This window comes from Pituophis catenifer, unplaced genomic scaffold, assembly GCF_029215685.1.
Source record: "Pituophis catenifer annectens isolate HBS135680 unplaced genomic scaffold, rPitCat1.0.hap2 SCAF_1, whole genome shotgun sequence".
Classification (NCBI taxonomy): domain Eukaryota; kingdom Metazoa; phylum Chordata; class Lepidosauria; order Squamata; family Colubridae; genus Pituophis; species Pituophis catenifer.
In genome coordinates this window covers 66225035-66238675 of record NW_027256881.1, presented here as the reverse complement: position 1 = coordinate 66238675, position 13641 = coordinate 66225035, and positions in this window count along the sequence as shown.

Genomic DNA, 13641 nt, shown 5'->3' with positions numbered 1-13641 from the left:
GAAGCTTTGTATGGCCTGCTGGTATTACACCTAGATATTATCTATCTTAAAATTGTCAGAGAACCCAAATGCATAGCTGCATTATTTATTTTATCATGTGATTTAATACTGTATATGCAATTCCTAGAGAATCTATCAGTTTGAAATTAAGAATCATTAGTATGTCAACACACCAGATTAAGTTCAAGATACTAACATAGTTCTGGCATTCATGCCCGAGTGGGTGGGTTGGGCATCACCTTTGCAGACCTGGATGGGTCAAAATGAAGTCAAATTCCATTAAGAAAAAGTTGTCATTTGTCTATGATAATATTAGTCTGATTCTATTATTGGCTCTGATTAGGTTTTACTGCTCCAAACAGTTGTAGGGCAGCTGCTGAAGGCCATGGCTACAAGGGCTTTTGCCCAAACTTGGCTGGTACACCAGTTGTAAGTTTGGTAGGGCTGCAAAGCTCTGATTCACATCCTCATATTCTCACAAACTTGTGCCATGGGTTGCCTTTGAAGTTTATTTGGAAACAGGATTCTGCAACAGTTGTAAGTTTTTTAGTGTCACTGTAACTTTGAACAGTAGCTAAAATAATGGTTGTAAGATGAGGACCTTTTATACTGTATTTTTTCACACCAAAATAACTTGTATTTCTGAATTGTTTATGGAGGCAGATGTGGAAAAATATTTGTATTCCATCCCAAAGATTCTGCTTGCCAAGATAAACACAGAGTTGTAAATCTTTCAAAAAACTAGCCACAGTTGGAGTTTCTGGACGAGAAGCTCTCACTATAAGCAGTTTCAATTTCCAATGGCTATTCTAATTTCAGTGAAAATATATTATGTATGAATTTCTTCATGAAGTCTGCTAAATGCTAATATTGCTGAGCATTTTACAGTAAATAGTGTTTAGAAATCACAAACTATATCTATAAAGCAGAGCGGTACGTGGGTCACTTCATCTTAAGCACCTTAATTTATTGAAATTTTGATCTTGAAATTTCTGGATAGAGGTCCAAGATTGCCAAGGGAATTTTACTTCAGGATCCTTAGCTGTGTGCGAAGAGGAGAAGTCTACTCAGCAATATAGACTGTATAAAAGCTAGGATTTGGCTAAGTTTCCTTCAATTCTAGCTGGAAAGAAAGAAAATGTCTCTTTATCAGTCCGTCCAACCTATGTCCAAAGGCTTTATTTTGTGTCAAGATCTGATGGTTCTCATTCCCCTTATGCCTGATCAACCTGATAAAAGAAGTTGGTTTGTGTATAAGGTGAATATCACATGAAAATGTGGAATTCTATTTAGTTTTGTTAGCTAATACATTTTCTTTTGCTTAGAGAATTTTTTGTTTCTGCATATCCTAAAATTTTTTAGGTGAGTGCTTGTTCCCATATCAATTCCCACTGTAGACCAGGATTGCAATCACTCGTCTTCCGCTGTCCCCCAACCATAAACGAGTAAACCGTGATCTGGTGGATTTGGATAGCAAGGGAAAGACTGTGGTGTGTCTATGCCCGCAGGTAGCCACAGGTAATGAGAGAAGCATGGTTGGTAATAAGCAGGACAACTTGTGTGAATGTCTGTCAGTTTATCAGTAGACCAGATAGGAAATGGATTCTACTTTATTGTAAGGCTACATTAACAGACTCTTACAAGTATGAAAGTACAAACACCATGTCTCTTTTTTACAACCTGAAAAGAAGTTAGGACAGACCTTTTCTAAGTTTCTTTTTCTACCCATTATGCAGCTACAGGTGACAAACACATACAAACACATACACTCTTTTATCTGATTATTCCCTAGGCAGCATCTCTTCCCCTCATCCCTGAAGGTCATTCCCACATACTATTACACTGTCACTGTGCTGGAAATAAGTCAAGACTGATAATTTAAAGATGTGCATACTTGACATTTTAGCATTCTAACACTTAACACCAATACAGAATTTCCCAAGTAATTTTTTGCACAGAACTCATCACTTATGTATTTATGTCAACTCACTTACCACTTCTTATTGTTTTAAAGTAAGATAAGTAATCATGACTCTAGTTCAATGTGCATGGCTGTTAAGTATTTTCTACAACATGAATCTTCCTGTGCACGTTAGCTATCATTTGCATATTCCAAATGACCACAAGGATTATTTACTTAATAAACTTGTGTGTCACTGCAAATATATTATTGAAAAATTTTAAAATGTTTTACAAACATTTCCCCTTCCCCCTCCCTCCTCCCCTTCCAACCCTCCCTGTTCCCTCCCTCCCCCCCACCCCACTTCCCAGAGCAAAATACAGGGTATAACATTTGATAATCATAAGCTAACATAAGCTAATTGTCTATAGCCTCCTATCCCCCTCTTGAACTTTTAATTCCCCTTTTACTAAACTAAATTTAAGTACTTTATAAAATCTCTTTGATCATTCATAAGCTGCAAATATAAACGTTAGACAAATTACATAACAGAATTCAAACAAGAAAATATTAATAAAAATAAAAAATATTGTTATGTTAGAAAAACTGGTTCAATATTCACTGTTTTTTGTCTTAAACAAACCCCTTTAAACTCTCTTCCTGAAATAGCAGACCTATACAGTAAAAGTTTTGGTGACTTACTTATGCAACTTTAAACATTTAATTGGTGATTGATGCTCACTGATTTTAATTATTAGCTTTTTAAAGTTTTTATAAAGCTTTTGAAGGACTAAAACTGAATCAATATTCTGAAAATAGTAACTTTCATCTCTTAATTCCTTATCAATAGAAAAACATGTTTTTCAGTGGTTTCTTTAGTCAGGATTTGTAATAATGTCAAGAAAATTCTGCCAATAAATCATAGATGGCTGTTTAGATGTTTTTAAGCTACATTATATCACCTGGGCCAATCAAGTGAAATTTGCAGGAGTTCTGAATTAACGGGAACTTGCAGTGTGAGTTATATATTCGTATATAAACATACATACATACGTACATACATACACATTCTTATATAAACATACAACTATCCTTTCATATATAATACTGTATATGGTAATAGGTTGCACAATATGTGAGTCACATAAAAAGTAAGGTTTCATGCCAACACGTATCAGTCTCTTTCGCACAAATTTTTCAGCACAGCCGAAGCTGGCTCAATTATTAACCTTTTTAATATTTTTCATTCATAGCTTAAAATAAAGGAGGAGTTCTTAGCAAGGAATAATTATTTGGAACTTGTACCATTAATCCAAAATATAGGTAAATATCAAGAAGTGTAAGTATACCAAACTTTTGTATATGACCTTTAACAATCATGTACTTAATCTAATTGTTTTATGAGTTCATATGAGTAAGATAAAATTCATTTACATTTTTTAAAAAAAATGCTTAATTTCATAACTTCTGTGAATTCAGTTACTTGTTGGAAAATATCACTAGTTGGATATGGTGAGTAGGCATAACAGAGCATTAGGAAAGATTAAACATTGATGTGTTGCTGTATATGTCTCTATGTCAGGGCTCCACAACTTCTGGTTTCTCCTGCTTGTGAACTATTGGGAGCTGGGCTGCCTTGTTTCCAGACAAGTCAGAATTTGAGCATTTAGTACTTTACTTGCAAAATATGTTCCTTCCCCACAGTTATGACTTAATTGCTTGGGGGGGGGGTGTTAATACTCATATACAAAGTGGCCAGGTTCTTCACAATAAAAATATAGCCTTTATGTGATATAACTTTTCTCAAGAAGATTGTGTAGCTCAGCTGCATGAGTTCAACTTTGAGGAGGAAAGTGTGTGTTTGCCATCTTCAGTTATTTGTAGAAATAATAAAAGGTGGTATATAAACAAAGAAATAATTTTAAGGGCTTACTGCTCCATTGTTTCACATATGTAGATAGAGGGGAAAGGAGCAATAAAAAATCAAGCATCTTCCTTTCCAATAAAAAAAAGCTGCATTGAAATCTTCTATAAGTGCCTAGGCAGAAGATGATTAATAGTCATCATTTCTAGGGTGCCTTGATTGATAAAGTTGTCCCATATTTCATCTGATAGTGTCTCTGAACTAATCATTAAGCCACATCTTGTATTACCAACTGAAATGAAGCAGCACACTCCCATACAGATGTTTACACTGCTGTAGGCAATGGGTTTCACAGTTGGTAGTCAGTTACTTGACTAGATCTTCAAAGTGAGCTCTCAGGCATGCCATAAAATTAGTTATACATGCCTAGGCTATGAATCAGAAGTGGAGTTGCCCCATTTTATCGCTTATCTACTTGTGTTAATTAGAAATTCTATGTGTATTCAGTCAGTGAGGAAGACATCTAGTCTCAGAGAAAAATATTTTTCGCATTCAGTGAGGAAAGCAGTAAATTTGCTTGGATTCCCATCGCACTTGTTGAGCATAGAAGTTGTTTATTCATATGAGAGGGCTACATCATCTTCAGCAATATTTACAAGGTCTCACTAGTGAGGACCTCACAACTAGTATAGGACTCACTAGTTGTGTTAAGATTTATTTCTTTCTACTTAGGTTCACTAGTTCACTGGCTCTCTGGTTTATCTGGGTCACCTTTGGATTATGATACATAATAGTGGGATTGCAAGACAGTCTATATATGTTTTGCAGATTTCGGCCTCTCCTTTCTGGATGGCTGGCTCCAGGCTCTTTCTCTGGAACTTGGCACTTTTATAGTAAGACAGAAAATCCAAATAAGTATGTAATATACTTTATTATAGATACAAACAACGTTAGTAATAATAAACTTCTACAAAGGTTAAGACTCTCAAGCAATACAAACATACACACATATACTTGCACATATAAACACACATTTAAAATTTGATCTTATTTCTTCTGCCCTTTTGTAACATCCTGCTTATATTGTTTTTCTCAGGCTGGCAAGTTGTCTTCATTTGGTTTCGTTTTTACAAAATGGTTATGCCTGGTCTCAGGCTCCTTGTATCTCACCTTCCAGAGCTACCGTCATAGCTTTTTCTCTTTCAAGTCTCAATCTCTCCTCGTCTCTTCCGGAAGCTTCTTCCTTTTCCCTGGTTCCATCTGTTCATTGGTGAAGTTTAAACACGGCTTCATTTTTATCTGTCTGTTCTGATTTCCTGTGAGAAGATATCAAGTGACGGAGGAGAGAAACAGATGACTGGGAGAGTATTTAGCTCCTTAGCTTGTACTTTGCTTCAGTCTTATCCCAAATGGTCCTAAACAGAACAGATGGTAAAAGTGAATGGCAATTCAAAGTAAAATGATAGGTGAATGGTATCAGGTTACCATGAATGAGTTTTAGTTTCCAGAACCATATCCGTTACGTTCAAGAGTTTTGAAGCAGTTTGTGGATATCAACTTTTCTCTGACCTTTGAGGAATTTTGAAAACCAAGCATAATCCTAGAGGACTGAGAAAAGCCACTTTTTTCCTATGTTCAAAAAGAGATTTTAAATGTATTAATGTACAGATAGTCCTCGACTTACAGCAGTTCATTTAGTGACCACAGCACTGGAAAAAGTGGCTTATGACCTTTTTCCACACTTAAGACTGTTGTAGCATCGTCTTGATCATGTGATCAAAATTCAGCTGCTTGGCAAGTAGTTCATATTTATAACGGTTGCAGTGTCCTGGAGTCATGATCAGCTTTTGTGATCTGACAAGCAGAATCAATGGGGAAGTCAGATTCACTTAACAACCATGTTACTAACTTAACAATGTCAATGATTCACTTAACAACTCTGGCAAAAAAAGGTCTTGAAATGGGGGTAAGACTCACTTAACAAATACCTGATTTAGCAACAGAAATTTTGAGCTCAATTGTAGTCATAAGTTGAGAACTACATGTACATATATTGATTTAAAATGTACAAACTTTTATTGAAATTTGAAACAGGAAGAACAGGCTACAGTATGTACGATAAAGTGGACTAAGAAATTTGGTTATAATATATAGATGGATCAATGAGAAATGTGTGGTTAAAAGGGTTGAACTTTTATTTATTTATTTATTTATTATATAATCAAATTTTGAGACCACCCATGTCCCCCACAGAGTGAGTGACTTTGGGAGGTGTACAATTAAAATTCTATGCTGCTCAGAGATGGGTAGCATAGAAATGTAATAAATAAAGAAAAATACATAAATAAAATCAAGAACAACATATAAAATATTATTTACATTGCATTATGATCTCAAAGAAAACCTTTATAATGTAATATCATTAGTACATGATGCCAGAAAAATTATCAAAGGTTCGGCCCGGGTCAGGCAAACCAGTAGTGGTGATGATGTGATGTCAGCGAACCGGTTCTCTATGACTGTGAGCTGGGCTCTCCTGCCCACCCCTTGTTATATTTATCTTTATTTGTCATTTTTTTAGCCCAGCTGATAGGTGCGGCAGAGTGGATTGTTGTGCCTCAGCTGGGCAGAAATCTAATGTGCAGGTTCCGCGCAAAGCGCGTGGTAACACCAGTTGGAACCCACAACTGGTTCAAATGTATGTTGGAAATACGAAAACATGAAGGGGCATTTTATCGTGGGGATTGAGGGGTTTTTTAGGGAAACTTTTTGATAGATTTTTAAGGGATTTTAAGGGGTGGGAGGGTTGTGTGGGTTTGGGGGTTAACCCACGGGGGGAGGGGTCTGGCCCAGCTGTTAGTGGGGCCACGGAGGGTGCGGATTCCGGGGGTAAGGGGGACATTAGAGTCCATTCTGTCGAGGGCTTTTCTATCAATGTGTTGAGTGGGAGGGGCAGATATGGCGGGAGCAGGGGGCCGTATCATGTGGTGGGGGCGCGCACTCGCTATCTTCGAGCGGTGGCGCGCCCCGGTCCCCATAGCCCTTCTCGTATCCCAGGCTGTTCAGACTCTCAGGGCCCGAGCCTTCGGCTGCTGTCGTGCAATGCCAGGTCCGTGGTAAATAAAGCCCCCCTCATTTGCGATCTTATTCAGGAGGGGGGAGCGGACCTGGCAGGTATTACGGAGACCTGGTTGGGCCATGAGGGGGGGGTTCCCCTCGTGGATATGTGCCCACCAGGTTTCCGAGCATTCCATCAGCCGAGAGCTCAGGGCAGGGGTGGGGGGGGTGGCGGTTATTATAAAGGAAAGTCTTGATCCGAGGGAGACCACTGTTCCACAGATAGCCGGATGTGAGTCCCTTTTTGTGAGATGGGGTCGTGGAGTACAGATGGGCTTGTTGATCACGTACCTGGCTCCCTGCCGCGTGGCAACGGCCCTGCTTGAGCTGCTCAACGTCATAGCTGAGGTGGCGGTTGGTACCCCCAGACTTCTAGTCATGGGGGATTTCAACCTGCCATCTGTCGGCGAAACGTCTGAGGTGGCTCGGGAGTTCATGGCTTCCATGACGGCCATGGACCTTACTCAGTTAATTCATGACCCCACTCACATGGGTGGACACACTCTGGACTTAGTTTTTGTCTCTGGTCAGTGGTCGAGTGGCCTTGATACAGGGGATATAGTCATCGAACCCTTGTCATGGTCTGACCACTCGCTCCTTCGACTGGACTTTCTAACCGCTGCACCCCGCCGCAGGGAGGCGGGACCGACCAGGTGGTTCCGCCCCAGGCGCCTGATGGACCCTGATAGGTTCCAGATGGAGCTTGGGCCATTTCCTGAGACTCTGGCTCACGACTCGGCTGAGGACCTGGTGGCCGCCTGGAATAGTGCGGCTGCCGGGGCCTTGGACCGTGTCGTGCCTTTGCGGCCTCTGACCCGGCACCGAACTCACCTAGCTCCTTGGTTCTCCGAGGAGCTTAGGGAGATGAAGCGCCGGAAAAGACGCCTGGAGAGTAGTTGGAGGACCAGCCGCTCCGAATCCGACCGAACACTGGTGAGGTCTCATATTAAGACCTACCTAGTGGCAATAAAAGCGGCGAAATCTAGCTATTTTGCCGCTCTTATCGCGTCATCAGATAATCGCCCGGCCGCCCTGTTTAGGGTGACCCGCTCCCTCCTCCATCTGGAAGCGCGGGATGACCCCTTGCAGGGCCGAGCTGAGGACTTTGTGCAGTATCTGTATGACAAAATCGCTCAGATTCGGGAAGGGCTGGCCTCTGACTGGGTATGTCCGGACGGGATGACTGAGGCAGGTCTTGAGAGTGTTATCTGGGGGGAGTTCGATCCTGTGGCTCCCGAGGACATGGACAGGGTCCTAGGACGGCTGAATGCGACCACATGTTTATTGGACCCGTGTCCCTCCTGGTTGGTACTGGCTTCCCGGGAGGTGACACGAGGCTGGCTCCAGAAGATTGTTAACGCTTCTTTGAGTGAGGGGGTCCTGCCGGCCGCTTTGAAAGAAGCGGTTGTGAGGCCCCTCCTCAAGAAGCCCTCTCTGGATCCGGCTGTTTTGGCTAACTATCGTCCAGTCTCCAACCTTCGCTTTGTTGCGAAGGTTGTTGAGAGTGTGGTAGCACAACAGCTTCCCCGGTACCTGGATGAAACTGTCTATCTAGACCCGCTCCAGTCCGGCTTCCGACCTGGGCACAGCACGGAAACGGCATTGGTCGCGTTGGTGGATGATCTCTGGAGGGCTCGGGATAGGGGTTGCTCCTCTATCCTGGTCCTGTTAGACCTCTCAGCGGCTTTTGATACCATCGACCATGGTATCATGTTGCACCGGTTGGCGGGGTTGGGGGTGGGGGGCACCGTTCTGCGGTGGTTCTCCTCCTACCTCTCTGACCGGTCGCAATCTGTGTTGACGGGGGGGCAGCGGTCGACCCCGAGGCACCTTGCTTGTGGGGTGCCACAAGGGTCGGTCCTCTCGCCCCTTCTGTTCAACATTTATGTAAAGCCGCTGGGTGAGATCATCCGTGGCTTCGGGGTGGAGTTCCATCAGTACGCTGATGACACCCAGCTGTACATCTCCACCCCAGGCCACCCCAACGATGCCCTTGAAGTGATGTCCCAGTGCCTGGAGGCCGTGCGGGCCTGGATGGGGAGAAACAGGCTCCGACTCAACCCCTCCAAGACCGAGTGGCTGTGGCTTCCAGCGTCCCGATATAGCCAGCTGACGCCATCGCTGGCTATTGGGGGCGAATCACTCGCCCCCACGGAGAGGGCTCGCAACTTGGGCGTCCTCCTGGACGCACGGCTGTCTTTAGAAGATCATTTGACGGCCGTGGCCAGGGGGGCTTTTTATCAGGTTCGCCTGATACGCCAGTTGCGCCCCTTTCTAGATCGGGACTCTCTACGCACAGTCACTCAGGCACTAGTCACTTCCCGCCTGGACTACTGCAACGCTCTCTACATGGGGCTCCCCCTGGGGTGCACCCGGAGGCTCCAGCTGGTCCAGAATGCGGCCGCGCGGGGGATTATGGGGGCGACGAGGCGCTCCCATGTGACACCTCTCCTGCGCGAGCTGCACTGGCTCCCGGTGGTCTTCCGGGTGCCCTTCAAGGTGTTGGTGACCACCTTTAAAGCGCTCCATGGCTTAGGGCCGGGGTACTTACGAGACCGCCTACTGCCACCAATAGCCTCCCACCGGCCAGTACGCTCGCACAGAGTGGGCCTCCTCAGGGTGCCGTCCGCCAGACAATGTCGGCTGGCGACCCCCAGGGGGAGAGCCTTCTCTGTGACGGCGCCCACCCTCTGGAATAACCTTCCCCCGGAGTTACGTATAATAACAGACCTCCGGATTTTTCGGCGGGCCCTGAAAACTTATTTATTTCAACTAGCTGGGCTGGCTTGAGCTAAATTTTAAATTGGTTTTAAATTGGGTTGTTTTAATTTACGGCCAGAATATCTAATTATTTTAATACTGTTTTTTAAATTTTGTATGCTTTGTTTTTACTTAGGCTGTGCACCGCCCTGAGTCCTATTTGGAGAAGGGCGGTATAGAAATTTAAACAAATAAAAATAAATAAATAAATATCGTGATTGATGGACATGTAAAAAAGCTAAAACAAATTGGATTCAAGTACATATTTGTTACAGCGAATTTTAAAGATCAATATTCAATAGAGGCCAGAAATTTTCCTTTTAGGATTAATGGATAAACAATTAGAAAAAAGCTATGGAAGATTATTTCAATATATGATCACTGTGGCAAGATTACGATATGCAGAGAAATGGAACGATTCTTGTGATATATGGTTTTGATGATTAGAAAGGATAGATTATAGAAAGAAGAGTAAATGATGTTACTTTAGAAGGAGAGGTTAAAATATATTTGTCCCTTTGGCTGCTGTGAAGAATATATAGAAGCCACTTCTATATATCTTTTTTCTTTCTTTTCTATTTTTCAACTTCTTTTCTTTTCTTGCACTTTCTCCTTTTTATCTGATTTCTTTCTTTATTCTTTACTTTATCTTAGTTTGTGTCAGTTTTTATCTCTTATGCTTATACCAGGCAAAACTTGAGTAGGTTACTAAACCCACTTAGTTAGTGGGCATTTAGAAAAGAATGCATTGTTTGGTAGAAACAGTGTGACTTTATCCAGAATAAATTAAACCAAACTAATCTGATCTTTTTGGAGAGAATGACTATGAGGGAGAAGCAAAGCATTTCTTAAAACACTTTCTGTACTTACAAAAAAAAAAAAAAAGAGGCTGTGCTGTGTTGAGAGGCTATGCTAAAATCAATTGGTGCAAGCTGCCAGGAAAAAAACATTCCATTCAAACTACTACTAGAAAAGGCAACCAGCTCAGTTGATTCCATCCCTCAAAGGGTCCTGAGCATCTGACACCCCCCCCTTTCTACAAGGAACCCAATTAAGAGACAGCTCATTCATTCTAACCTGATGAAAGATGTGCAGCAGATCATACTAAATGGGCCAGCTCCACTTCACTTGCATCCATTTTGGTATTTGCACCAGGTAGTTGGTCACATCTACTTTATCTAAATGCAATGAACACAGTATACCTTGATTTCAACAAATTATGACATGAAATTCTAGTAAAAAATGGCTACATGTCTTGGTGCATCATCAACAAAATATAAGCCAATATGATGCAGTTGCAAAAAAAAAATACTATTCTAGGCTATATCAATAAAATACAGAGATATTATTATTCCTCTCAGTTCTGTATTGGTTGGACTTCATCTAGATTATTGCATCCTATGTTAGACATAATTTTAGGAAGGACATTGACAAACGAGTATGAAGCCAAGATTATAAGAGGCTTCAAAGAAAAAAATATATGAGGAACAATTGGGTATATTCAATCGGGAGAAGAGAAGACTACAGGAAAACATAGCAACTGTCCTCATGTAACTAAATGCTGTCATAGAATACAGGCTTCAGAATTGTTTCAAAATACAGGAAAGTTTAAATTAGAAGGAAGAAGATTTTGATTAAAAGACAAAAAAATCATAATACTATAATTCAATTGACAGCTTCAAGAATCAATTAGAGGTATTCAAACAGAGACTGAATCGCTATCCATTAAGGACGCTGTAGTACTGGATTCTTAGACTGGACAGAGGGTTGAGCAGCAATCCAAATCCAAACAGTAAGTCTGTACTGATGGGTGAAGATCTACCAATGGATCAGATCTTTGCCTACTGCCAGTGCATCTCTAAAATCTGTTCCAGAAGATTAAGGAACTCTTAGAACCAGATTTTGGGGGAGTATGGGGAAATGGAAAGAGTAGGAGACATAATGGAACTCCTATTACATGAACTGTGTGTAATGTTAGCTCTAGCCCAATAGATTTTGTTGGGGATGGAGAGAGCTTCCTAATTTTCCTTCATTTTCAACTAAATAACAAGGTTGGGTAGACATTTCTTTTTGCAAATATGTATCTTTTACAGTGTTCCAAACCAGATGTTACTTTATATTTGGAATGCAGAGTTATAATTTTAAAACCTTTTCACCAAAGATGTATGGTGAGAGGAAAAATGAACAAAACTGAGGAATCCTTTGTTCTCTTCTAAAGGAGGAAACATTTGTGTCATTCCAAAGCAAATAAGCAAGCGAGAAATATCCCATATTATAGTGAATGTATTATTTTGGGATATTACATTTTTTTACATAGATGTTTCATATATTTTTTCCTTTTTATCCACTTCAGTTTATAAAGAGGGTTAGGGTTAATAGATGGGTCTTCATTTGTTTTAGAATTAAGGAAGTAATTATGATTTTCGATAGAGCAAAAACATGTCCTAATTGCACTTTGGCCTAATTTCACGATGGTGAATATTCTTAGCCAGAAATATGCCTTTCCAGTGTGTTAATTGCTCCTAACAAAGAAGTGCCCAGAAAAAATCTTGTTGATTGTATTATTTTTTTTCCATTTTTTTTTTGACCAGGTGTGTAAAACTGCATTTTTGTTCACTCTGAGTACATTCATTTCCTTTGAAAGTATCTTTATTATTGCATTGTGTTGTCATGTTTTATATGAAAATTATCCATTTTTGTAGCACATGTAAGCCACAGACCTGTATTTTTAAAAGAAAGTACTAATTTCAATTATGTAATTATTTCAATATTTGTTGTATAATATCCATGCCTACCTATCAATTCCCTTTTTGGATAAGCAGTGGTATGCAGAGGATAATAAGGGGCAAGAACTAGTAAGCCAAAAAACTCAAGGCATGTAATGAGCTGTGTGAGCAAGCTCATTATATACTTGCAACAACCTCAGCCAAGGCAACAGAGATAAGATAAATTTCAGACCATAGCAGGAATGTAATTTGGGAAAGCTTTCAGACCTGACACTCCCTAGTTCTGTTTAAGATAAAGATAGAGAGGAGGGGGGCACACTCAGAGTTGCAAGATTATGTTACTGAACTCTCTTAATAAAAGTAGTTTTAGTATTCATGTCTTGAAACTCTTACAATTCTCACTTAGGATCACACATTTAATTCAGATAAAGTTGATTGTAACTAAATCCCTTTGAAACAATGCAGTTACCTTAGAAGCAGTAATTTGAATAGTAATTAGCCATGATTAGCTTTAGCTAGATCAAAGTAGAATTGGACATGTCTTTGCTATGAAGTGCTGACCAGTTACATGGAAATATACACCAAAATTACATTAAAGGACTAAATAATATAAACACAGTTCTATCAGCATCTCATATCAAGAATATCATAGGATGTGCATTTTAGTATAGTAAAATCTTTTTTCACTAAAAGGGAGTGAATGCAGAAACATTCTTACTGCAAAATACTTGTTATGTAAGCTTTGCAGAAGAACATGCTCTGTGTGTGTGTGCGCACGCATATGTGCAAGTGCTTAGAGAAACTGGTTTCTTTTTAACATTTGTTTCATAAGTTGACATGTTTGACTGAAATAAGTCTATTCATTCTTAGCTGTGCTCAGTTTACAATTGCTGTTTAGGCAAGTGCTGATTGCAAAGAGCATGGTTCCACCTTCCATTACCTTATATGAGAACTTAAATTTTGTACAAAACATCTCCTTACTGATTGTTATGTAAATTTAGTGATAGGTTACATTGATCTTGGACTTCCAGCATACCTGCCTTTTTCGGCTGAAGAATAAGAAAATAAAGGATTTGTTTCATGCTCCCGTTGTTTCCTATGATGAAACACTCAAATGTATTTGAAGCTTGTTCCACTAAAACAAAAGAGCAAACATCTAGAATTATTTTGAGATTGGCTGCTTTATTATGAGCAAAATATTGTTTGCTTGGTTTGTGGATACCTCTAATGCTAGCACAATGCTTAAGTAGTATCACAACATTTCAGTACCTTGG